This window comes from Myotis daubentonii, chromosome 17 (genome assembly GCF_963259705.1).
Source record: "Myotis daubentonii chromosome 17, mMyoDau2.1, whole genome shotgun sequence".
Classification (NCBI taxonomy): domain Eukaryota; kingdom Metazoa; phylum Chordata; class Mammalia; order Chiroptera; family Vespertilionidae; genus Myotis; species Myotis daubentonii.
The window spans coordinates 51,764,349-51,791,315 of record NC_081856.1 but is presented as its reverse complement, the minus strand read 5'-3'; the positions used below and the strand labels follow the sequence as shown (position 1 = coordinate 51,791,315).

The window sequence follows — 26,967 nt, the reverse complement described above, 5'->3', positions numbered from 1 at the left end:
AGGCTCAGGGGAGGAAAGAGCGGAGGCGAGGGTCAGGCAGCCGGGTCTGACTCCTGGCCCCTTCACACCAGCTGCGTGCTCTGTGCACCACGGTGGCCTTCCTGCCGGGGAAGAAGCCCGGCTGCCCCGCGGGGTTGGAGGCGCAGCTCCAGGAGGGACCGTGGGGCCAGCTAGCAGTCCAGCTCACCAGAAGCGCCGGTGCTCACTGAGCTCACCTCGGAGTGTCATCGGGAACCACAGTGGTTAATAAAAGATTCAAGTTCTCTGGTCCCGTGAACAGAGGTCAGACACCTGCTGGTTCCCTGCTCACAGGAGGGGGGCAGGAAGGAAACGGGGCTTTCCTCTCCTCTCCTGAGGCGCAGGGTTCCAGGCTCTGGCCACACCCTCCAGGGCCACACGTGGCGTTTCCCAAGACAGGCAATAACGACCACGAGCCCAGGGCTGGGAACAGTCTCATCACTTAAGGCCAACACGACTGTCCTGGGCTCCAGAAAACTGAGGCCTGGGGTGGGGAGCGGAGTTAGACCCGCCATCTCTCCCAAGCACTCTGCTTCATTTTAGGCACAACATTCTCCTCCAGGGCTGATAAGGTATATGCTCACCTATCTATAGGGATGCTAAGCTATATGCTCACCTATCAATAGAAATGATAAGCTATATGATCACCTATCTATGGAAAGGATAAGGTATATGATCACCTATCTACAGGGATGATAAGGTATATGATCACCTACCTACAGGGTTGATAAGGTATATGATCACCTATCTACAGGGACGATAAGCTATATGATCACCTACCTCCAGGGCTGATAAGGTATATGATCACCTATCTACAGGGCTGATAAGGTATATGATCACCTATCTACAGGGCTGATAAGCTATATGATCACCTATCTCTAGGCAGCTGCATATTCAGGGTTTTGATGAGGAGACACAGCATTGTGTCCAAAGCCTGGACTCTGGATCCTGAGTGAGCACAGTGTGGCCACTCCGTAGCTGGGTGACCTGGGCAAACGACTTAATCTCCATGAATTCCGGGTTCCTCATATTTAAAATGAGGACAAAGGCGGGCCCACCTCACAGGGTCACTGTGAAGGGGAGATGCGTGTAAAACGTATGCCTGGCACCGAGCGAGCACACCGTAATCATCCGTCAGTGACATCCGTTCTTTGGACAAATAACTTCCTCAGATGCTTCCGGAGCCACAGCTGGCAGGCTCAACCCATCGAAGAGTTCCAAAGGTAAAGCGCTCCGCGGCCTCATAAATAAACGGAGGTCACCTTTAAACACGCAGGCGACAGGGGCCCCAGGCGTTTCGTGGTCATTACAGATGCCAACTGAGAAGGTTGACACGGTGAAATTTCACCCTCGGCTTCCCGCAGAGCCACCGCAGAAACTCAGTGATACAGGGAGGGCGTTGTCATGTTTTGTAGTAGAGCCTGGTGAGACCCGGGCAGATTAGGCACACGCGGCTACAGCAGAGCACCCCAGACATATGGTGCGCCACAGAAGCAGGCTGCATGCACTAAGTAGGGGAAAGTAATACATGAATAAATAAGTCATCGAGAGGAGAGAAACTTCTTTTCTTAAAGGGGAAGGGATGTATGTGCCCAGAAAGTTGACTAGACTAGCTACAATCTCTTTCTCTGAGCTTCCACCAGCCTCTCCCTTGGCAGCTCTCCCTTCCTGGAGGCCAAAGGCAGCATCAAGATCCAGGCTCCCAGTGACACCTCGATGCATCGACTGGCATCTGTTGGCTCACATGTCTCTTCCTGGACCCGTCACTGTGGCCGCTGTGAGAGACACTGTCAGGAGACAGGACACACAGGAATCGCAGGTGGCCTCAGTTCCACACAGGACAACAACCAGGAGGGGCGGATACGGTGGGTCTCCGAGCAGAAATGAGAAGCCCTTGCAGGAAGGAGAGGGTGTGGCGCCAGAGAGGCACAGCATCAAGGTCCACGATCCCACGTGCAACTCTGGGTCACGTGCCAGCCCCACCAAACCGCCTAAGGACACAAGAGCCTTGCCCAGCGTTCCGTGCAACCTGAAAGCGGTAACACGGAAAAAGCCTGCAGACGTGTCTGGGGGAGCAAGTGAATCAAAGGTGTCACATGAAATGATTTCCCTCCTTTCAGATTTAGTTTCGTTTATATTATACAGGGATTTGCTCCTCTTTCTTTACGGACATTTGTCAGTAACATCTTTACTAGGACACAAAGTGCCTTCTTCCGAATGAGGCGAATGCACTGCCCCGCCAAGTTCAGAGGCATCCAAGGTTAGAGCGTGCTGTGGCCGACACCCCGAAGGCGGCGGACAGCAGCAGCTCAGGGAATTTTCCAAAGGCCTTGAAGTGCAGTCCGAGTTATAAAAAGAATGTTCGTGTTTAAAAATTAAATGTTTGGTTTAAATATTTAATTGTTCCATTTTTCCCTGCCTGGCTGTTAATTCAGTGCTAACACAGAACGGGCCCTGACTTACAGCCCTGACTCCGGCCTCCAGGCCTTTCCGAGTAGGGGCTCCGAGTCTTCCTTCAGACAATTTCCTTAACAGGCCCCTGTTTTCTGAGCACCCGCGCTATTCCAGGCCTCCATGAGGCCGCTGTATGTCTGTCAGCTCACTGCCTCTTAACCTTAACTCTGCAAAGAAACCACCCTCCCCATTTTACAGCGAGGAGACTGAGGCTCAGATGAGTCTGTCTGACCAAGACGGCCCAGCCAGCCTCGGATGGAAGAGGAAATGGGATCATCCAGGCCTGTCCGATAGCAACGTTGGAATCACTTCAACGAACAGCCACAGGTCAGGAAATCAGCTTCCCAACCTGCCCGGGGGAGCACCCCTTGGCTTGCTCTCCAGTCGCTCTAGGGATTTGCAGGAATCTGATTAGGGACCAAGAAGGTGCTTGCAAAAGATGAAATATTTCCAGATTAAAGCAAGTCCCTGCCATAAATCCAGCCCAGCAATGGCAGGCATTGTGAAATAGCACTTAAAGACACCTCATCAGGAGAGTAATGAGATATTTATTGTTTTCCAGATTTACTGGCACTCTAATAAATGCCAGAACTGACACCCGTCGGTGTGGGTACAGGGCTCTGCCAGCAGGATGGGTGTGAACATTCCTCTCCCCATTCGGAGGAAAACACGAGGGCGGGTTGCAGCTCTGTCTGCTCGGCTGTGGGTCCTGGTGGGAAAACTTCTGCCAACTTCAGAATCTTCCATGTCTGACCAGGAAGGGACCTGAGGACTCTTCTCAACTAGTCATCTACTGCACAGAGGCTAGCATGGGGACCAGAGAAGGAAAGTAACTTGCCCAAGGGCACACAGCACGTTGCTAGTGGACTGCTGGCACCCCGGGCAGGACTCATTTGACTGCTGTGCAGCCTCCAGAACAGGCACTTCCTGGGGCCCATGCCTAAAACATCTCCTGGGTGTGCTTGAAACTTTCCCATTTGTAGAGTTTCTTCCAAGCCCTTCAAAAACAAAAGGAAGTATTTCCCAGTGAAGACTGGTTGACGAGACACTGCAGGTGGATGCTGACACCGGCCAGAGAGGAGGAGATGGGAGTGAGGTCCCTTAGCAGAGTAAGAGAGAGGAGTCAGGTAGAGCTAGTGAGTCGCCTTGGGAAAGGGCAGCCCAAGGACCACACCTGTGGGTTGACAGCAAGTCCCCAGGAGTCTCTGCAGCTCCAGGACCCAAAGAGGAGACCACTGGTCACCTGGTGGCTGTGGTGGCCACATATGAATGAAGGAGTGACCTAGTCTTCCCCAGCTGGGCCTAAAGATTTCATACCTGAGTTCACACGACGATGTCCTAGAGAGATGGATATTTTTGACTTCCCCGCCCCTGAAGCTAAAGGATGGGGGATGACAGAACTAGAGTCTCTAGAGAAAGATTCCTCAATCTCGGCACCAATGACTTTGGGGATCAGATCATTCTTTGTTGGGGGGCCAGTTGTATGCTTACAGGATGCAGAGCAGCATCCTGATCTCTGCCTACTAGATGCTAGCACCCCTCCTCTCAACTGTGGCAACCACAGTGTCTCCAGGTATCACCAAACGGGCCCCGCCGATGTGAGAACCTCTGATGTATGGTGATGATTGCTCACACTTCGGAGCTCAGCTTTAATATCTTTCAACGTTGTGTTGAGGCCACCTTCTATTTGGCTTGGAATAGTTCCAATACTCGATGTTTACTTTTAGTTCTCCTAAGGAGGAATAATATATATCTTTCAAGTTATATATCTTAAGGCAAAAGCAAAGTAGCCCCATGAGTAAGAGTACGTCCGAGAAGTTCAGCAGTTTGGGCCATCTGGTCACCCCTGAGTTACATCCACCACCTGGTGCTGACGCACATTTGTCTGAAGGCAAAGCCAATGAACCACAATTCCAAGATGTCCAATGGCTGCTTCAAGAAATCCCATCCTAGCCACTCGATGTCCGAAACGCCAGGCTGACGATCAGAATCCCCGGAGAAAACTCTGTAAAGATACGCTTTGTGGGTCCAGTCCGAGCTTTCAAGGCACAAGGCTCTGGAATCTGTATTTTTTAAATCACCTCCTGGCGGGGGGGGGCAGGGTGATTACACAGGGGAGAGTGTCACCGCCAGAGCTGGCATGCTTTGTTCTGTTTTGTTTTTGTTTGTTTTTATTGATTTCAGAGAGGAAGGGAGAGGGAGAAAGAGAGAAACATCAATGATGAGAATCATCGATGGCCTGCCTCCTGCATACCCCGCACTGGGGATTGAGCCTGCAACCTGGGCATGTGCCCTGACCAGGAATGGAACCATGACCTCCTGGTTCATAGGTCAATGCTCAACCACTGAGCCACATGAGCCGGGCCACGCTTTGTTCTTATTAAGAATCAAAGTGGTCTTATTCTGCCCGCCCCATTGCTGCAGCAGTGAGTGACACATCGACGCTGAGAGTCACGGGCATTTTTTGCAATAATGCATTATGTCCACATGTAGTCACCTACCGAGGACTACTTTGTAAACCCAACCTGAGAACCAGGTTTTACTAGTATAAGCATGTGCATGAACAGCTAACACTGGTCAACAGTTTCCCTGACACAATAGATTGCCATGTCCTGACCAACAAAGAGGGTGCACAGCCCTAACCCCTCACCCAGGAAGTAGTTGACACTCTTCCGAATATGTCTGTCAGTGAGGGGACACCAGCAAGGACATGACCTTGGGCTGTCTGACCTTGGGCAAGTCACCTCAGTTCTCTGGATCTCAATTTCCTCATCGGGAAAATCAAACTCAATAAAGATGGCCAAAACAAAACAAGCCTTCAATAATTCCATAACTCAACCAAAGCAGGAGTCGGAGAGAAACAAAATGGGTAGAAACCAGTTGCCTGCCCCATGCTGCTCCCCTACAGACACTCAGGGTAGCCCCTCTGCTCACTCTGGGCAACCTGCCTGGGTTACGGGTGTCAATTCTTTCTTTAAAAGCAGGGGGAGATCTTGAGGACATATTCTAACCCTTCTCTGACTCCGGTTGGGTATTCTTTCTCTTCATCTGTTCAATGAGTGGGTTTGACGGAAAGGATGAGAAAGATGTAATACGGCCACGAGCTCGTTACCTACAGCGGATACAGCACACACTGTTCGCTGCTTACCCAGCAGCCGCTCTCCCCACTTTGTCTCTTGCTCATGGACCTACACGTGGCCCAGGATGGCCACATTCCAGACCAGAGGGTGGCCCAGGATGACTGCTAGGATCCTTTGCCAGATACTCACTTTCCCAGAATCCCTAGCAGCTTGGGGTGGCCATGGAATCCAGTTCTGATCAAGGAAACAAAAAGGAAAGTCCTAGGGAGGACTTTCTGAGGTAAGGTTTGATGTCCTGGGAACAGCGACAGCCAGGAGAGGAGAGCTTGCTCGCTCTGCCCCTCCCCTGCCTCAAGTGCGCCCCTGGTCCCCGGAGCAACTGCAGGGGGCTTGGAAAGATGAAGGCTATGAATGGCGGAGGTGAGAGGCTGAGGAAACAGAGCCCTTGGTGACACGGCTAAGCTGCAGGACCAGCCCCAGAAATGCCTACCCTGGGAATCTCTGGGTAAATAAACATTCCATGTCCTTTTGGTTGAAGCAACTGTTAGCTGAGGATTCTGCAAAGCTACACAAATGCCAACAGCTGTTTGCTCTGCCTGGGGCCAGACTGTATCCACTGATGTGGTCACGGGGATTATCTCCCGCTGATCAGAAGCTCTTATCAGCAGCTCCACGTGCCTCTCAGTAATAAGAAATGGTCAAATGAACTGCTTTGCAGTGAACGCACTTTGTCTGGTAGACAGAAATATTTCCACATATGGAGCCCCTGGGGGAAGAACCGACGCGTTATAAAGGCATCTTTGGTGACACAAGAAGAAGGGAAGGCTGTCATCACCCTGCCGGGCGCGCTGTGCTGGTCCCAGGCACTCGTCTTTGAGCTCTAGCTCCGTGCCTGGCACTGTGCATGCAGAAGGAGCTAACTGATTGAGGGGGTCAGGAAGGACCTCGTGGAAGGGGCCATATTCCTGCTGACCCCCAGAGTCATGAGAGTCAACCTGGAGTGGAGAAGGGAATAGAAAGTTCCAGAAAGAGAGAAGAATAACACTCAGTCCTCCAGACAATCCTGTGCAACATACATGAAAAGAGACTATCGTGTCCATGTGTGTCGGTCAGCATAGGCTAGGCAATGCCATGGTAACAGGCAGCCCAGGGATCGTTACAGGTTTAACAGTGTGTTTCCCGCTCATTCTTCTACTAGTACATTCATCACAGGTGGACGGGCGCTCTGCACACTGTCATTCCTCAGGAGGCCAGGCTGATGGAGGCTCAGACGAGACCCACGTTCCACATCAGACACAAGGGCAAGAAAACGTGGCGGGGACTCTGTAGAGCTTTTCCCGGGGTGTCAATGTCACCTCTGCACACATTGCAGTGGCCGGAGCAAATCACAGGGTCACAAGCACAGGAAGGAGCACCAGGTAAGGGCGGTCAGTGACATGTCCTACAACCCACTGTGCAGATGGGAAAGCGGGGGTTTAAAAAGAGTGCAGTCAGTTCACGGTCCCTTGGCTGCAAGGAGGCAGAGCAGGGATTGAAATGAGGGTTTCTAACTCGAAATCTTGGGTCAGGGAACTTTCCACTCTGACCAGAGATGAAATGCAAAGCCCAGCAGGTGTGGAAATGCTAGAGCAAACAGCGGGTGTCCGAGGAGAGCCCCGTTCCTGCGCATCCTGGACTGCTCCGAGTGCTGGCACCCTCAGCAGACTGACGGCCACGGCCCCCACCCAGAAGAGTTTCCTCTGGCAGCCTGGCCAGCAGAGCAGAGTCTGAGCCCCCAGCGCTGATCTAAAGCACCGAACATGACTCTTCTTAAATCTGCTGCCCTGAAACCCAGGCATCTGCAGGGCTGCGCTGCCAAGATGGGCCCCGCCCCCTCCACGGGCACCTTCTTCTTGGAACAGTGGGCCCCGGGTTTTCCCAGCACAGAAGGCCGCTGCCGCCGCCTCAGATGGTTCCCAGCTTCTCACCTCCTCGGGGATGAGCTGCTGCTTCGTTTCTTAGATCCCAGCAGCATCTTCCTGGTCCCTGTCCCTGATCCAAGTCTGAGACCAGGTAATCCTCACAAGCACTGAGACATCTGTGAGGCTCGAGCCAGACCTTGGCTAAGCAACGCTCTGTGCTGGCAAGCTGTTCCCTCCTCTCCTTACAGTCAAGTCGAATCAAAATACCTAACGTGCCCCCATTAGCTCTTCAATGATCCCTTTAAGATGGCATAAAGGATAGGAAAAAGGTGAGAAGTCTCTGAAATAAATAAATTCTGTCTCTGAAATAAACCCAACATTGAACCCTGCATCCAACTGGTCAGCAAAGTTTGATGGCTCTGCCTTCACTATACACCCGGTCCGACCACGTCTCGTCCCCACCAGAGCCGCAGGTCAGGGCCACAGCCTCCTCTCCGTGGCGCCTGCAAGAGCTCCCACCTGGACCCTGTTCCCTGCTGTCTCTGCCCCTTTAACCAATTCTCCACGTAGATTCAACCACTTGGTCAGAGCAAGTCACTGGCCTGCCACACGCCTACCCCTCTAACACCCCCCCGCCCCGACACCGTCCCCCTCGGCGGAAGCTCAAGCCCAGAGGCTGGCCTTCTGGCCTCTCGTGGTTGTTCCTGTGGCCCATCTGGCCCCATCCTGAGCACACTCCCCCCTCAGTCTCACACCTGGTCAGTCACATTAACCTCCAGGGTGTCCGTGGCCACTCTAGGCACGGCCTGCACAGGGGCCTAAGCATTGCTATTCCTCTTTCTGGCACATTCTGCCCAGTGCAAGGCACACCCTGACCTGGGAGCCTTGGCGTGTGTGTCCTTCTCTGTGGGGTGCCTGTCCCTCTCAAACTGAACCACTGCCCCCAGCCAGCCCTGCGTGCACTCCCCTCTCCTCCTTGGCTTTGTTTTTCTCAGAGCACCTGTCACTGCCCAACGAAGAGCAGGTCTGTTGTTACGACGTTCAGTACCTGCCGTGCCCACTTGAACAAAAGCTGTGAGGCCCTAGTCCAGTGATGGTGAACCTTTAGAGCTCGGCGTGTCAGCATTTTGGAAAACCCTAACTTAGCTCTGGAGCCGTGTCACATACAGAAATTTTTTGATATTTGCAACCATAGTAAAACAAAGACTTACATTTTTTATATTTATTTTATATATTTAAATGCCATTTAACACAGAAAAATCAACCAAAACAATGAGTTTGCGTGTCACCTCTGACACACGTGTCATAGGTTCGCCATCACTGCCCCAGTCAGTGGATAGAGAGTCAGCCTATGGACCAAAGGGTCCCGGGTCCGATTCCGGTCAAGGGCACGTACCTGGGTTGCAGGTTCCTCCTCAGCCCGGGCCCTGGTGGGGACTCGTGCAGGAGACAACCAATCGATGTGTTTCTCTCCATCGATGTTTCTCTCTGTCCCTCCCTAGATCTAAAAATCAATGGAAAAATATCCTCAGGTGAGGATTTTAAAAAATAGTAATAACAAAAGCTCTGTGAGGACAGGGCTATGGTCCCCACCTGCTCACTGCTATGCAAATACCCCTGAAGGGACAGCACCCAACCAAGGAGGGAGCCTCGTCCGTGTTTGCTGAACCTCCGTGAGCCGGGGAAGCAATGACGCTGTGCTCTCTCCGGAGCCACAGAGCTGGGTTTGGATGCTGCTCTGCCACTGGCCTCCTGGGATCCCAGGGGGAAGTTGCCTGCTACCCCTGAGCGTTCCTTTCTCCGTGAAACACTCCATTTTCCCAAGGTTTCTTGTGAGGAATGAATGAGATCATGCCTACGAAGCACGTAGCACGGTGTCTGGCCCAGCACGCACACTGAGAACCGGCAGGAGCTATGCTTAGTTACCAAGGGATAGCGCGGAGACGCCACACGGCTGGGTGGGCGACATGGGGCCACCTGGGCTCGCTCACAGCTCAGTGCTGGCTCTGGCACGCGGCCTCGCAGGCCCTGAGATTCACACTTTGCCTCCACCAAGTTACAAATTATCATACGATATGGGTCCTCCCAGACTCGGTCAAGGTCCAACTTACAAGGTTAAACTTCAACATGAAGGCTTCCTGGAATGTTAATTGACGTTGGAAAAAGATGCAACAGGATAGGAAATGGTGAGAAAGGCTTGGGGAAGATTTGTAGAATGATAGACTTTCCACCAGCTGGGCCATACTAAATGCCCATCCTGATCCCTCTGCAGCATGCCCCTCCTGGTGCCCTGTGCGTGGCTCTAAGCTCTCGGTTCTCTTGTTTCAGCCTGCGCTGCTCCTAGCATTCCAGAACCCCAGCGCCATCCCAGCTCACGGGCTACACCCCGATTTGCAGGGATCGCTCGACCTCAGATGGGCCACCTTCGTAAAACCCACCCACAACCAGGACAGACGGGGAGCAGGATCCCCAACCCCAGCTGCACCCTGTGTATGAACACCCCAGACCTCCTCCCGGGAGCTCCTTTGCTTCAGTAGCAGCCGAATTTAAATTGCAACGTGACCCTTGCCCTTCCACGAGCTGGCCCGGCACCCACATGCCTGCAAGGCTGTGTCTGTTCCATCAAGGCCGCGGCGGGGTTTTCTGCGGTACAAGTGAGGCCGTAGGTCAGCGTCCTGGTCGGGTGTGAGGCTTTAGAGCCAGGTGGCCCTGCTGTGTGCACTGGCTGCCCCCTACCTCTGTGTTTGCAGACAAACCCAGAGCCTCCATTTCCGCAGGAGGGAGGCAGAGCTGGCCACAGTGTTCAACACTGTTATAAAGGACAGAAACACTGTACGCAAGAGCCTGGCACAGACTAGACCACTGATGAGCTGCAACATTGTCATTAGCTTCTAAAATAGCCCCTCGTTCTCTCTGCCCTTCTCCTTCTCGCACCTGGACTAGAGCAGAATCCGCACAATGGGCTCCCTGCCCATCTTGCCCCTTCACATCCTTCCTCCAGGTGCAGCCAAAGAGACGCTGGGCACACGCAGGCACTTCCTCCTGTAACTCTCCTACCAGCTGCAGAGGAGCGCGCACTGCCTGTGCATGCGGAGCTAGTCTTCCGCGTACTTGCCGAGGACTTACCTTCAGGAGCCCCTGCAACGTGCTGCCACCTACCTCCTTCCACAGGCTCTTCCGCGCACAAGCAGCCGCCAGCAGCCCCTCCAGGGGGGTCCGGTGCCTGGCTGAGCAGGCGGAAGTGAGGCGGAATGGTAAATTCCCGGTAGCCACCGAGGCCACAGGTAAATAAATGCCCAGGTGCCTGAGGCGTCCCACCTGCAACACAAAGGAGCGCAGGGGAGGGGTCAGTCCACCGCAGGTGGTCGGAAAGCATCTAGGCCAGCCGTGGGCAAACTACGGCCCGCAGGCCGGATCCGGCCCCTTTGAAATGAATAAAACTAAAAAAAAAAAAAAAAAAGACCGGACCCTTTTATGGAATGATGTTTACTTTGAATTTATATTAGTTCGCACAAACACTCCATCCATGCTTTTGTTCCGGCCTCCGGTCCAGTTTAAGAACCCATTGTGGCCCTCGAGTCAAAAAGTTTGCCCACCCCTGCTCTAGGAGGAGGAGAGGCTCTGTGGCTGTGGATGGCACGAGCCCCTCCCTGACAAGGCCAAGGATTCATCAGGAAGGGGAGCCTTCCTCCGAGAAGAGAAGCTGCTTTTAATTAAAGGGAACCTGTGAGGCAAATCACTCCGATCAAAGGTGCTTTGTTATTCGGGTGTTGTCCTGTAAAATATGTGAGGAAACAGCCAAACAAACGCCTGGCTCTCAACACATTGATTAACTGAATTAAAATGAAGGGCTCAAGTAGGATTTAACCGTGTCCGGCTATTGATCCAAAGTAGGAAATGTCCTCCGCGGGTTCCCTTTCCTCTCCTGTGGCGAGAGATGGCTGTCCGAGCTCTTGGCTGCAAGCAAGGGAAGGGCTCTGACTGACAGAGCAAGGAAGAAGATATTTAAAGCCACTAAAGGATTGGGGGTGCATAATAGTTAGGATTGGAAAAACTGCAACTCTACAGCACAGAAACCTGGCCATCACCACCTTAACCAGTCACCAAGGAAATATCACAGGGAACGAACGGGAGAGGCCACCACCACCTGGGGCGATGCTCCCAGGAGGACGCCGGCACCTCTGTGCTGAGAACACGTGGCATGCCCAGCGTCACCAGGAGACGCCAGACTGGGCACCTCGACACAGTCAAATACCTGTCCTTGCTCTTAACAACAGTCAAGGTCATGATAGAGAAGACATACTGAAGAACCATTCCAAGTGGAAAGAGACCAAACACATATGACCACTTCGTATCGTGCGGGGTCTTAGAGTGGGTCCGGGACCCGAGAGCAGTGCTTTTCCCTTTGCTCTAAGGAACATCGGTGGTTCAGCTGCAGAAATTTGATGGAGGCCCTCAGGCTGGGGCGATAGGAATGTATCATGCGCACTTCCTGACTTTGAACACTGCACTAAGGGTGACACTGGAAAAAGTCGAGCAGAGAGAAGGGCAGCTCAGAGACCTGCAGAGGGAGCTGGGAACCCCACTGGAGTTCAAGCTCCCAGGAGCAGCCCCCTCCGTGGCCTGGGAAGGGCGCCACCACTGCAGGGCTCTGGATGGGCCACATCCGTGCCCTGCTGGGACCCCAAGGCCTCCACTGCAAAGGGGCTTCCGCACCAGGACCTTCACCTGCTCCCAGGCCCTCCCAAACCTGTGTGCTTCTGCCACCACTTTCTGCAGCACCATGGGTCACTGCAGGAGTGAGATTTCTCCTGCTGCTCACTTTCGGATCACATGGCTCTTGACTGGCAGGGGGTCATGATCGGCACAGCTGGAAAGTACAGGTGCTCTGAGTCCTAGCTGCAAGGGAGGCTGTGACCTTGAGATTCCTGGTTTCTCCGCTGTCGATGTGAAACTCACGAGGCAGGAAAAACTGGCAAACACAAAGAGGGTGGCAGGCCACCAGAAAGCACAACTGGTGTCTACCGGAAAGGCGAGGACTCTTCCGCGGTCAAATTATTTGATTACAAAGTCGGTCTTTACCCACCCAATTCGTAAATCCTCATGTTTGTCTGGTTGTCAAAGTTTGTAAAATATATTTCAGCTTACTTTGGAAAGTCATAAAATATGGCTAAGGCAAGAGGCAATGATAGCTCATAAATTCTTCTTACTGTTTATTCATTTTGGGTACAGCCAGGCTCAAGCTGGCCCAGTTTAAAGCAAATTCTTCTTCCTTCCTCGCTGGATGTCTGTTCTCTGCGAACTATAAAAGCTATTAGTGGCTGGCATTTTTTGAGGCTTCTGAAGTGGACATTACGATTCATCGTCTTCTTTCGGCAGAAGTTTACAGCATGCTTGCATCAAATAAAAATGCTCTCGGCCTTTTCTAAACCTAAAGCAACAGGGAGCCCTGTCCATATTTCAACACACGGGAGCTGTAAAGAGAGAGATGAAGAGGTGTCTGCACGCAGAGAGAACAGGGCGGTCAGCGGCTCTAAAACCCCAGCGCTGCTCAGAATCGCCTGTCGTGTTTGCTGGAATACCTGAGCTCCGAGCCCCGGAGAGCGATTCACAGGGCTGTGCTGGGGCCTGGCTTCTGCACTGGCAGCAAAGTCCCCAAGCTGGTCCCAAGCTGTGGGGCACAGACCCCACTTTGAGAAACTCCGGAGGGAGGAGCAGGGGTGTAGCAAGAATAAAGGAAAGGAGTGGGAATCTTTCTGGTGCCTTTGAGGAATTGCAACCCTTTCAGAATGGGCACCCGGGGAGGTGAAACTGAAGGTCACAGCTGGGAAGGGGGGATTCCTGCATGGGACAGTGAGCCTCCACGGAGAAAGGACGGAGACACTCCTACGCTCGCCGCTGACCAGGGTCCCTCGGTCAGTCCATAGAGACCACACCCCAGGCCTCTGCAGTCCCTTTTCACACTTTATTTATTTATGCATGTGTTTCTCTTGGCCACCTTTGCACTGACTGTTCAGCCCCCACCTTCCATTGTCCAGAATAAAGACTAAGGTTCCCACTCCAACGGCCTTTCCCCTCCCCTCCTGCCTTTCGCTTTAGAAGGCAACGAGGCGTTTTGGTGCCCAGCTCCAGGGCAGCCTCCGGGAGCTGGCGTCTCCCCTCCGTGGGTCCCCACACTGTGAGAGAAACGCATTGGGCTGACTCTGCGTCAGAGCCTCTGTCCCCTGCCGCCCTCGCAGCCCTCCCCGGATCGATGGAGTTAGTAATGGCTGATTTGATTAGTGCAGCTGCAGCCTCCTTTTATTACTTTCTCATTTACAATGAAATAATGGGGAGCGAGCAGAGGGCTTTGTCATTCCCCAGGGAGCCGATGGGGCTGGGACAGGCCAATGCTCTCCCCGCCGCAGCCCTGACCTCGAGGCAGACGAGGAAGTCGCTGCCTTTCCCGGAAAATTGGGACGCGTGACAGTCTGTGGATCCCAACGGGCAGTTGGGACCGAAAGCCTCAGCCTCGGTGCTCCAATAACCACCCAGGGGCCCTGAGCCCGCAGCTGCCTCTGCCACTCTCCTGTGCGCCCGGACAGGTCACTGGCCTTGGATGGCTGACTCCAGGCCTGGTTCTGCACTTGAACCTCCTCTGGAGAATTTCTACCGCATGACGCCCCGGTGCCAGCCCAGCAATTAGGATTCCTGGGGTCTAGGTGGGGCCCCAACCGCCCCTCTGTAGAATGACGGCCAGGTGGTTCCGGGGCACACAGGCACTGGGGATAGGTAACCCTGGGTCCGAGGCGACCACCGCCACCCTCACATATATCCTGCCTGTCAGCTGGGGAGAAATCTCACCAGTGCCCCCAAAATGCCACACTTTTTCCACCTTCATATTCTATCCGTGCTGTTCTCCACACGAAGGATCTCCTTTTCCTCCTCCACCTCATCCCTCCTCCACCTGGGAAACTCCTCCTCACTACAAAAGGCCCAGACAGCCCGGCCAGTGTGGCTCAGTGGTTGAGTGTCCACCTATGAACCAGGAGGTCACGGTTCAATTCCCAGCAGGGCACATGCCCCAGGTTTTGGGCTCCATCTCCCGGGGGGGGGGGGGGGGGGCCTGTAGGAGGCAGTCGGTCATCTCTCATCATTGATGTTTCTATCCCTCTCTCCCTCTCCCTTCTTCTCTCTGAAATCAATTTTAAATTATTTTTAATAAATAAATAAACAAAAACTTGCTTGTTTCTCTGGGTACTGGAGGCAAACCAGGGCATAAAATCCCATTTTACACAGATAACAGGCCCAGGTGGTTAAAATGCTCCTCTATGTTACATGTGAGGAAACTGAGGCCCAAGAAATTAAATGACCAGGCAAAGTAACAGCCCCAAGTGCAGAGCTGGAGCTAGAACCTGGGTCTCCCTCCGCGGGCTTCGGGCCACACGGCTGGCTGAGACCAAAGTTCTCATAAAGGCGGCAGCTCTGGGCCCGAACCCGCAGCCACCTTGCCCCAAAGGGTCAGTATCACTTACACCCACAGTTTCTCGTTTCTGCCTCCAAACTCCCAGCGTGTGCTAGAAGGTGAAGTGGCTGGTGCCAGGAACTCAGGCTTTGGCATCAGGTTCCACCTCTTACCAATTACGTGACTTCAGACAAGTGCCACATGTACCCAAAAGGCAGGAAGACACTATCGGCAACTTAAACTGGCAGAATTGTCTCGGGGACGTGGGGACACTGCGGGGAAGGTCTGGGTGCTCTGGGAGGGGCCCCGTCATGCAAGGCTGCAAACCTGGCCAAATTGCGGGGGGCTTCCCCGAGGGCGGAGCATGGGGAGAGGACAGAGTGAAGGAGGTGGTCGGGACCGGAACCAGGATTTGAGCGAATGGGACACTCGGAGCCATCCTTCACAGGTCTTGAGAAACGCCTGCCGGCTCAGAGGGTCAGAGATGCGAGCCAGGACAGATATAAGGGTATTCAGGGCCGCACCCTCTAAAGCAGTGAAAAACCGCAGGTCAGCGAAGGTAGGACAAAGGACGGAGCACAGGGCAGCAGGCCCGGCACGGAGGCAGCCGTCAGCGCCGTCTTTGGGAAAACACATGACGTGGGAGAAATGTTACATAAAAAGCGAGGGATGTGCCTGTGTATCCACCAGAGGATACATATTCATGACGGGAAAACTGGGAGGAAACAGCACACCACTGTGTATACACATACTATCACTGGTTCTAGCTGGAGATATGCTTACGAGTTTTAAATAACTTTCAGTATTTTGTAAAATTTCTCCCACAGATCATATTTTTCACATTTACTCACTTTTATTCAGGGAGAAAGTTCATTTTGAAAAGAAAAAGACATTTTCACCGAGATGGTGGGAAGTGAAGACAGAAGCCATTGCCCCTCCCCACACTAAAGCCAAAGCCAAGGCTCCGAAGGGCAAGAAGGCGTCCACTCAACCACGACAAACCCGCACATTCCCGCAGGCCAGCAAGTGAGCACCAGACCCAAAGGGCACCACGCACCGGGCTGGTGTTGCTCAGTGGTGAGCGTCGACCCATGAACCAAGAGGCTGCCAGTTCAATTCCTAGTCAGGGCACATGCCTGGGATGTGGGCTTGATCCCCAGTGTGTGTGTGGGGGGGGGGGTGGGGGTTGAGGAGGGGGGTGAGGAGGCAGCCAACTGATTATGTTTTTCTCTCATTGATATTTCTATGTCTCTATCTCTCTCCCTTCCTCTTTCTCTCTCAAAAAAAAGGAAAAATCAATAAAAATATGTTTTTTAAATAATAAAACAAAGCGCTCCACTGGGAGGAACAAGCTCAGCAACCACTATCCAATCATCCGACTCTGCGGACGGCGTCAGGCACGAAGGTCAAAGACAACCACACGCTCATGTTCACAGAGGACGTCCAGGCCAATAGCACAGATCAAACAAGCAGTGACAAAGCTCGCCGACCTTGAGTGACCAGGTCAACCTCTCGGTGGGCTCTGATGGAGTGAAGACAAGTATGTGGGGCCACCTCCCTGATGCTTCAGATGTTACCATCCAAATTGGGACCATCTAGCCTGGCTTTGTCAGCACCAGACAAAGCACACAGAGAGAAAGGACTCCTCCTGGCTGCCCTTGTAATAATTTCCCCAGAAGAGAGCAGAAACAATGGGTCTTGCGACTAATTTTTTACAAGGAGGATGTGTTCAAATTCCCTTTCTGGTCACCCCCTTTGTCTCCTGCTGGCTGGTGCTCATGCCCGGAGCGGGGCTTTTGTTCCTGTAATCCTGGGCTTATCTTTACCCATGATGGTGTGTCGGAACTACTTCTGAATCGAAAGTGGGGCCTTGGAACAAAAGGGTTTGATCAGGATGTAGGGTTGGCTCTGTCCAAATGAACTTTCAAGGGGGGACAGAGAGAGAAAATGAAAATTCAGTATAAGAGGAAGCAAACCTATTTTCTCGACGCTGCAGCTAACTGCTGCAATTATCCGATCCTGTGTAAGCGATGCGATCAAGTGGAGCTACAGCTTCTATTTCTATTTTTTTAACGACACCCTTTGACTCCTATTGAATCACAGCATCACAGGGTTGGGAGGGGCCCATAAGGCCCAACCCTTGCATCTAGCAGAAGGGAAACGTAAGCTCGGTTCTGGGTTGATTCAGAATTTAGTAAAGGAAGAAGCACAAGGACCAGCGGGAAGGGGGATGACAGGACGTAGTGAAAAATATTACATGGTTTGAAATGATGCAGAACTCCAATATTTCCTAGCCATGAAGCCTTCAATTAATATCTTCTTGCCACTGAGACTCAACTCTACAAATGTGAAGTCTGTTCTGAGTTTTAAATGCTGGCAACTACTCAAATTAAATTAGTTTGGGTACCTGTTGGCCAGACATTTCTGAGAGCTGGATTTGGCTGTCTGACCCACAGTTCACAACCTTCGGTTCTAAACCCTTTCCTTCCCATCCCAGGTGAAGACACGGGTTCTGCACAGTGAATGGAGTGTCCTGTCACCAACTGAACCAGACCCAAGTGCTCTGCCACCCGTGCTGGGCTCTTCCACACACCTGGCCAGGTCTCCTCTGGTTCTCCGCCATGGGCTGGAGAAGGGCGATTATATACCCACACAGCCAACAGCACTCCCAGGTCTCCACCCTCCACCCAGGCAGAGGCATCTGGCCAGAGCACAAGGCACAATTGAGAGAACTGGCTTCCTGGTCTTCGAAGCGTGGGAAGAAGGAAACGCGGGCTCACATCACAGGTTTGGGGAGATTTCACGCCGGTTCAGGCACTGAAGAATCTGCATACTCATAACGTCTCAATCCCTAGCCCGAGAACGCCCACAATAGTCCGTGTATTTCCTCAGGTGTTACCTTTTTCTTATCTGCTGAGCAGAGAATACCCCAAAATGGCTTTCCTTCCTCCCCCAGAAAGATACACTATTGCCAAGAGAACCGGCTTCTGAAGTTAACACCAGAGAGAATAAAAGGCGCCAGGTTACACAGACACAATTATGCTGCAGGCCCTAACTGGGTTAGCTGCCGTCCAAAATCCAGCGTGAAGCAACTACCTATTCCAAGACCACGAGAAAATAAAGCACAAGTCACTCCTTAGCGGCCCTTCCCAGCAAAGGGGGAGAAGGTTCTTCTTGCAATCCATGGGCGCTTTCTATCAGTAAGGCAGGAAACACGTTCTTGAAGGAAAAAGAATTACATATACTAGTACGTACACAACTCAATGGTGGGTTTTCCTCCATTATCAAAAGGTTTTTTTGGAAAAATGAGAAAGCAAGTGACCTGAATCTCTATTGAAAGCCCAGTTATATTTACGCATTAAGGCCTGCAAACAATGATCTAATCCAGGGGTGAGGAACCTTTTATTCTGCTAAGGGCGATTTGGATATTTATAACATCATTTGCAGGCCATACAAAATTATCACCTTAAAAATTAGCCTGCTCTATTTGGTCAAGTATTTAACTAACTCACCCTTAATGCGTTGGCAGGGCCAGACCAAATGATTTTGAGGGCCTTATATGGCGGGAGGGCCAGATGTTCCCCACCCCTCAATCCTTTTCAAGTTTCACAATGGCGTCTTGTCTCCTATGAGTCACAGATCTTCAATTTGAGGCATTGTGAATTTCAGACTGTCCAAGTCCCAGTCCCTGTGCTGGGTCCAAGGTTGAGGAGAACTAAGTGGTGAGACTCAAGGCACTCAGAGTCTTCTGAGCTTACAGCCGAGGGGTGAAACCCACACCAAATCAGCTCATCACAGAAGGACGCAATGTGTGTGAGCCTGCACGTCTATACCAAGTGCTGTGGAAGCGGAAGACGGAACAACTAGTGATACCAGGCAAGTCAAGAAGGGCTGCCTGGAGGAGGTGACACTAACAGACCCTGAAGGATGAATAAGAGTTTGCAAGACAGACAAGATAGTGAATTGTCATTATGAGCAGAGAAAACAAGTATCGCATGGTCACGGGTGTGAAAATCCAGTCCCTTCGGAGACCGTGTGCACCTGGTGCCGAGTCCAACGGTACACAGGGAGGAGACCAGCCCCTGTGATTTTAGGCCAAGAGCTTTCATCTCATTCTCTCATTTGATTCTTAAAACAGCCCAAAGCTCATGAAGCCAAGATCTGTTCTGAGTGCTTGCCATGTGCCAGACACCTGGGTAAGAACTTTGCATTTAAATTTTCATTTAATCTTCACATTAGTCCTTTGCAGGAGATACCCTTTCTATCCCCATTTGCAGACCAGGAGTCCAAGTCAATAGGCCCTGAGAAACCTGCCCAGGTCACAGAGCAGGAGGGGCAGAGCTGAGAGGCACTGGCTCCCAGGGCCACACCCTGCACCGGGCAGGTGCCCCAGGAGGCAGTGCCCAGCAGAGCACATTAGTGAGTTCTTGGTGCGGTGATGATCAGATCCCCAGGAGACCAATGGGTACCTGAGGCCCAAAGTTATGAGTCAATCTGTCCCAGTAGCGAGCTCTCAGGGAATGTATTCACTGTGCCCACCTGAGAAGGGCTAGGGTACATCGCAGCCAGGGACAGTTGAAGCCGGAGCTGAGAAAACAGGTTCAAAGACTCAATAGCAGCCAGTGATCATGGCTCAGTGGTTGAGTGTCCCAGTCAGGGCACATGCTCAGGTTGCGGCCTCCATCCCCAGTGTGAGGTGTGCAGGAGGCAGCCAATCAATAATTCTTTCACCATTGATGTTTTTATCTGTCCCTTCCTCTCTGGAATCAATAAAAAATATATTTAAAAACAAAGAAAAGACTCAATAACTAAGCATACATGGCAGAGAGAATAGAAAGCAGGTTGGAATTGGGGCTGGATTCTCATCTCCAACTTCCTGGCTCTCTCTACTCCACCGTGTGGTCGTAGGTGAGCAGTTGCCAGCAACCCCCTTCAGCCCAAGTCTTCAGGGAGAGCGATGGGCTAATGGGCGTCCTTTGGCTCCGGTCCCTGCGACACTCCAACTCGGTGGCTTCCTCTCCTCCCCACGCGCGCAGGCCTGGGTCACTTTCCACCAGCTCCAGAGCCGGTGGGGACGCTCGTCAACTTGTTAGAGCGCCCCTCAGACGCGTGCTGACACGAAGGTCTCCCGGGGCATTTAATTCAATGCTTTATTCCCAGCCTTCGCCTCTTCCTCCCCCTGCACAAACACCAACACTGGCCCGCCGCTAAATCTTGGAGAGAGCGGGCAGTGAAATGAATCTGGATCCCAACTTTGCATTTTATTAACATCTCGGGAACGGAGGCCCCTCGGCTATAAAGTGGGATTTATCCGTCCCAGACACACAGAATTCACGGTCAGCAAAATGAACCTCGTCCCCGCCTCATCGAAGCTACAGTCTAGCAGGAAAGAAATGCAGTGAAATCTACACGGCCGTCCATTTAACGAGGACTCAGTCAGAGGTGGCATCACTCTCCGAGCCCCGAGGGAGGTTTCCCGCCCGAACCCGGGCTGCTGAGAGCAGACCTCCTCTAGCCCATGCTCGGGAGCATTCTGGAATGAGCGTGGTCAGGACCAGGAGGCTATGGACAGAAGCCAGGCTTGCGATTCCGACACGACCAGGTGCTGCTGCGGATCAGGCACGCCTTCCCTTGTCTGTACAGTGGGAATACGGTATTAGCAAGACCGACCTCCCGGGTTTGAGTCTGTTTTTATATTTTTGAGGATTAAATGAGATGAGGTCTGTTCCACATCGGGCACAGCATCGGCATTCGACCCATAGTCATCCCTGTCCTGTGTCCGCGAGGGACACGGCCCAGCACCGCACTGCAAGGCCTGAGCATGGAGCGGCCTGGGGACCGCGCGGCCACCGAGTCACACCTCCATCCTTCAGTCAATCCCTCGTGAGTGCAGTCAACTCCGTAATGTGCAGGAAGCAGGATGAGGCCCAAAAGGACCCATTTCCAGCCATGACCGGGGACCAACTTCTTGTGTGGCCCGGAGCCTCTCTGGTCCATTTGGTTTTCATCTTCCAACAGGAGGCCTGCCCCGTGGTGATGAACGTTGTGAAGATCCGAATCTGATGAAAGGGGTGAATTACAACAGTGGAACGCCATCCAGCGGGACGTGATTAATGCTCTTTAGCTCCCATGATTATTACGGCTGGGAAGTGGGCCACGGTTACAAAGCCATGATGGTATATCAAGCACAGAGCAGGGAATACAGTCACGATTATGAGGGTGACTGTGCATGGGGCCCAGAGGGGGCAAGACTGGGGGACAGCTCTGTAAGGTGTATAAATGTCTGACCACAATGCTGAACACCCGAAACAAATAATATTGGATGTCAACTCTAATTGAAAAAAATTTTTTAAATAGAGTGGGGGGAAAAAGTGTGGCCACATTGTTAAATGGGGTATCTGATAAACTGCGGCGGTCATGTGCTGGTGGGAGACGCTGTTCCCGCTGCCTTCGCGGTGGGCACAGCGGAAGCAGGGCATCTCCATCAGAAAGCTGCGGACTGTGATCCCACCTCAGCCACTCTCGGCTCGGGGCCTCCACGATGTTAGTGAACCTCTCTGAGTCTCCATTTCCCCATGTGCAAATGGGGAGGAGCGAGATGTCTCCAGTGTCCTGGGCGTGAAAGGGACAGACAGTTCAGGTCACGTGTCCAAGCGGTCGCAGGAGCCCCGTCAGCGTGTGAAGCAGAGGAGCATGGGTGTTAGCTTCCCTGCGGCCCATCTGGAGGCGTGCCCCCCCCCCCCAGCTTCTCGGGGATCCCACATCGCCAAGCGTTTCCTGACCCGGAAACACGCTCATCTGGGATGCTGCTCTGAGACTCTGCCGTCCACCTCGCTGACAGCAGCCCCTCCTCCTTTCCCGTCTCAGAAAGGGGTTCCCTTCTCCTGTCTAAGGCCAGCCCCCCACCCAGGCCCTCAGGCCCGACCTGTCCAGAGTAGTCTGCACCCTCCCTGGTCCTCCTCACATCCCAGGCAGCAGCAGGCTCCCTCACAAAGCCCCTCAGCTGGCCCCAGAGGGGTCTCGGCGCTAATGACAAAACCTACTTCTTGCCTCTCCGTCTACTTCCCTTGGGCCTGTACCTCCAGGCTGTTCCCTTGTGTCTACATCACCTCTGCCCGGGGCTCAAATTCCTGTGGCTCCCAAAGCCACAGGCGGGCCCTGGCCACTTCCCAGTACAGGCCCCGCAGAGCCGGGATCCGGCTCCCCCGGAGGGAAGTTCTGAGAGCCCCAACCTGGGGCCCTGCCCCATCGCTAGGGTCTTTCACTTGCTACCTAAGCACGCTGGTGATTACACTCCTCATTACTTAAAACCCAGCATGGTAACCGAAGGTTCGCCCAAAGCTCCCTTTGGGAGGTCACCCTGACATCCATCTGAACCCAGAAACCAGGAGCCATCCTGGCCTTGGACGATTCCGTGGGGCCCGAGACTGACAGGGAAGCTGCAGCAGCTGCGAAATCAAGAGCAAACCTGGAGTCAAGCAGGATTGAGGGCCAGTGCTCTGTGGGCCAGCGAAGTCTGACAGCTGGAAAGCTGGGGGAGGGCCCAGGGAGACAGCAGAGCCAGGATGGGGGCAGGGCTCAGAGGCCCAGGAGCCAAACAAATGCAGGGGTGGGAGGCCGCACAGCTAAGTGGCTGGGGGGGGGGGCGAGAGGGGGTGGCAAATGGGTGTGTGGCCGGCCCACGTGTCTAACTCGGTGTGGTGCCTGAGAAAGAAGCCTCTATTTAGGAGGCAGGAGACAACCCAGTGGTCACTTCCCAGGACACGTCCTCCTCAAATGCCAAACTGCACTTCCTACTGAACCCCTCCCCTCTGGCCTCCTAGCTCCCTGTTCTCTGGATTCAATTCTGGGGTCTTTCTTCTCCTCCCTCTACAGTCCTCCCCCCTCCCCTCCAGTCAGGCCACGGGCTCCAGGTGGAGAACTGGTGGCTCTGCCTTTTCTGACCTGCTGGAGTGCAGACAACACGCAGCTAAGAAAGAAGATCTTTTTTAAGTCATCAGCCACCTAGAATGGGACTGGCCTGGGCCAGATGCCAGGGTGATTCCAATGGGAGTGGCCTTCATGGAGCTTTAGATGAGAAGGTGGGCAGTCTCACCCCTGAGATCTAGAGCCATTTCAGACCAGGGAGGCCGCTGTCCCAGGTCCTGAGCAGTCCAGCCCCCAGCAATGGTTCCCAGGTGCATTCCTGCGGGAGTCCCCACTTCCCTGCAGCTGCCGCCTGCTGCACTTGCAAAAACTATCAGCGTCGCCATCAATCCCCAAGCCTGCATGGCCTCTGAATTATTTAGCACTACATCCAAGAGGCTGTGAATAATGGAATGGGGTGTAAATAATCTTATCTCTGTCTCTACACACAGGGATGGTGCAGGGGCCTCTTCTGCCAGAACCTTACGATGCCTGTGTGCGATTACATCCAACCCAAATGCCCCCCCCCCACCTCCATTGACTGCTGTTCCCTGTGGGGGAAGAGGTGAGCCAGGGCCGCACCACACTTCTCCCATGGAGAGGAGCAATTATGTACCAAATGCCTCTCGGATAATTAATCAGTGCTTTGGAGTCTGTAAAGCCTGACAGGTCACCCCGCTCTCCCACACGCCTGCTCCCTCGGGCAGGGCGCTTTCCTAACTGAGCCCAGGGGATTACAGTTCCGAGGAGAAGACAGCAGCCTGGGCACGAGGCCCTGCGACTCCCCTTCCAGCATTCCTGCTTCTCCGCCTGTGCACCTGGCTGACGGGGCCTCATGCAAGCGTGCACTGTGTCTCTCGTCATCATGCGTGTCAACGTGACCTTCCCATGGATCGAGCGCACCGTGGTTTCGGGCAGGTTTCTGTGTGGGTGTGGGTGAAGGGGTTCCTGTGGTGCTCAGCCCCACACTGAGGTGGGAGCTCTATCAGTGGGCAGCCCGCACAGCACAGTGGGTGTTGGGAACCAGTTCTGCTTCTCTGCTACTAGCTGTATGGCCTTGGAGAAGCCTCACCAACCCTGAGCATCCAGTGTCCTATTCAATACAATGAGATAGCCCTGGCCAGGTTTTCTCAGTGGTTAGAGCATCAGCCCATGGGCCAAAGGGTCACGGGTTCGATTCCCAGACAAGGGCACGTACCTCAATTGCAGGTTCGTTCCCCGATCCCATGAGGGAGGCAACCAGCCAATGTCTCTCCCACATTGATGTGTGTGTCTCTTTCTCTGTCCTCTCTCCCTTCCACTCTCTGTCTGTCTGTCTGTCTGTCTCTCTCTCTCTCTAAAGATCAAGGGGTGGGGGGGAATATCCTCGGGTGAGGATTAAAAATCAAATAAAATTAGACACATAACCGTTCAGCCCACAGGGCCGCTGTGTGCCTGGGATGGAAACTATGTGTGTTCGTGGAAGAACTATCCCGCCTGCTGCGGAGGCCCTGGGAAGCCGGGCGCCGGGAAGGTAAGCCTCGCCAGCCCTGGTCATGTGGGCGAATCCCTGCTCTTCCCAGAGGCCAGGGGCCAGCAGAGGCAGAACCGTGGCTCCTCCAGCCTGAGGCCCAGGAACAGTCCATGCCAACCAGAGGTCTCCCACTGTAACAGTTCCCCCTCCGCCCCAACTTCAAAATCTCCCTCATACAAACCCACCTCCCCTGTGAGTGATGGAGGAGAATGCGGACATAAAGGCTGGCAGGATAAACGCCCACTGCCCTCCTCACCCCGAGAGTTCCCCTCAGAGTCCTGCTTCTCTCTGGGGCTCTGAGCCTGCCGACGGCCATCACCTGCCAACGCCCCTGAAGGACCACTGGGGCCTGGGTCTCAGAAAACACCTTGGCTCCTCCCTCATGGCCACATAATTGGACACCTAACCACCAAAATCACATTGCATCCACCAGGAGGTGGGTGAACAGCACTTTAAGGTAACCAAGGAAAGCAGGGAGGTGCTATTCAAAAAATAAGGATGCCCTGGCCGGTGATGTTCAGTGGTCACAAGGCCTGTGCACCAAAGGGTCATGGGCTTGATTCCCAGGCAAGGGCACAGACCAGGGTCGCAGGTTTGATCCCCAGTCCTGTTGGGGTGCATGCGGGAGGCAAACAATTGATGTGTCTCCATCCCTTCCACTCTCTCTAAAAATAAATGGAGGTCCAGCCAGCATGGCTCAGTGGTTGAGCGTCAACCTATGAACCAGGAGGTCACAGTTTGATTTCCAGTCAGGGCACGTGCCCAAGTTGCATGCTTGATCGCAGTGTGGGGCATGCAGGAGGCAGCCGATCAGTGGTTCTCATCATTGAAGTTTCTATCTCTCTCTCCCTCTCCCTTCCTGTCTGAAATTTAAAAATATATATATATTTATTATTATTATTATTATTATTATTATTATTATTATTATTTTTAAAGTAATGGGGAGAATATCCTCAGATGAGGAATAAATAAACAAGGAAACCCAGTGTGACAGAGAGCTGAATCACCACCTAACTGGGAGCATAATTGGGAAGAACTGTTAACCAGACTCCATTCCAGACACCCCATACCTCCCCCAGGCCTGACCCATGCTCCCACTTCCTCCCCGACACTGGAATTGCTCTGAGGGGGATGATAAAGGACTTCTCCTCGTCCTCACCCTTCCCCCCTGCTCTGGCCAGTTTTATACACCGTTGAATGTGATTATGTCTCTGGTACTTCTGTGAACATCCTGAAGGAAAAAAGTACCCCATTTTTCTTTACTCAATAACTTGCTGGACATCTCCATGCAAGGGGTCTGCAGACATCTCTAAATCAAAACGTCTGGAAGTGAGCTCCCTACCTGCCCCCTGAGGTCTGCTCTTCCGCCTAATCCCTCATCTCAATTGGTGGCACCATCAACACCGGAATCACCATGTGAGAAGGTGAGGGTTGCCCTTGGCCCCTCCGACTCCTTCATGTGCTACCTTCATCAGTCCTAAATCTCATCAGATTTTGCCTTAGTCTTTAATTAATTCCTGGCTATCTGCTGCGCTCCTTTTATAATGCCAATTCTTCTAGCTCCAGGGAACCAAAGTCCAGCCTCGAGTTCACACCCAGCCCCACCCACACTGTCCTCCATGTGGCTCAGGGTCCTCATCTGAAAAACTGAGATAGGACCAGTGCCTCCCCTGCACATGCTTCCGGCTCTTCAAAGACTTTCAACCAATCAGAGGAAGCCATTCTTACCCATGACCTACAGACCCTTCCCGACCTGGCTGCTGCCTCATCTCAACCTCAGCTGAGACGAGTCCTCTCACCAGCTTGTCTCACAGGCTCTTCTCACTCATCAAACACAAGACCTTTTGCACCCCAGCACCTTTGCACATGCGCATCGTCCTTCCCTCTGAAATGTAGGGAAGAGAAGACGGCAGAAGGATCCCTAAGACTGGAAGGGAAAACAACAGACATATCCAGTGGCAGCACCTTCCCATCTAGAAAAACGGTACTGACGTGAGCAGCGCGAGAAAGACTCCCCCAGCACACCCCCCCAGGGAAGCCTACCCATTTATAATTGCATTCCGCTTAACAAGAGGATGTGGGGGGGGGGGCTTCTTTAAACCCCTTTCTAAAACAAAAGCAACTGGAGAGGATTTGCGCTCCTGCTCCAGGTCCCCTGGGAGCTGCCAGACTGTCGCTGCCGCCCGCACTGCCTTCTCTTCGGACCGGCCAGCCTTTCTGAGACGTGGCGGGAGAGGAGGCGGCTTTGCTGGTCTTAACATCAAGGTAAGGCGGCTTCAATTACCTGGAGGCCGGGCATCCCCGCCGCCTCGGGGAGACAGACACAGGTGGAGGCGAGGAGGAAGAAGGAAGGTCCACACCAAGCCTGAGTGAGAGGCACTGGCCGGGGGACTCCCGGAGGGGCTCTGCACCCTCCCAGGCAGGGGAGCTCCGTGAGGAAGCCCTGTGGCCGAGCCAGCAGCACCCGCCACAGCTGGGAGGTGGGGCTTCGCCACCCGCCATTCCCCTGTGGATGTGATCCCAGGCTCCCCCCGGCGAGCCACGTGACCCCAGGCAGCTCAGCTCATGGAAACCCAGTTCCCCCTCTAAACATGGCAACGGCAATCCCAGCCTCGGGGGTGTTGAGACAATTAATCGAGGTCGAGTGTGCAT

General features: G+C 53.3%; 1 protein-coding gene and 1 long non-coding RNA gene across 2 annotated transcripts in view; both read right to left on the bottom strand.

Moving 5' to 3' along the window:
* Positions 1-26,967, bottom strand: part of CCN4 (cellular communication network factor 4) — a 967,918-nt gene that overhangs the window by 366,307 nt on the left and 574,644 nt on the right. The window lies entirely within an intron of this gene.
* The window catches only part of LOC132219770 (uncharacterized), a 66,217-nt gene continuing 49,899 nt past the window's right edge, over positions 10,650-26,967 (bottom strand). The window contains exon 4 of the long non-coding RNA XR_009449610.1: positions 10,650-10,771. This is a non-coding gene — a long non-coding RNA (uncharacterized LOC132219770). The remainder of the gene's footprint in view (positions 10,772-26,967) is intronic.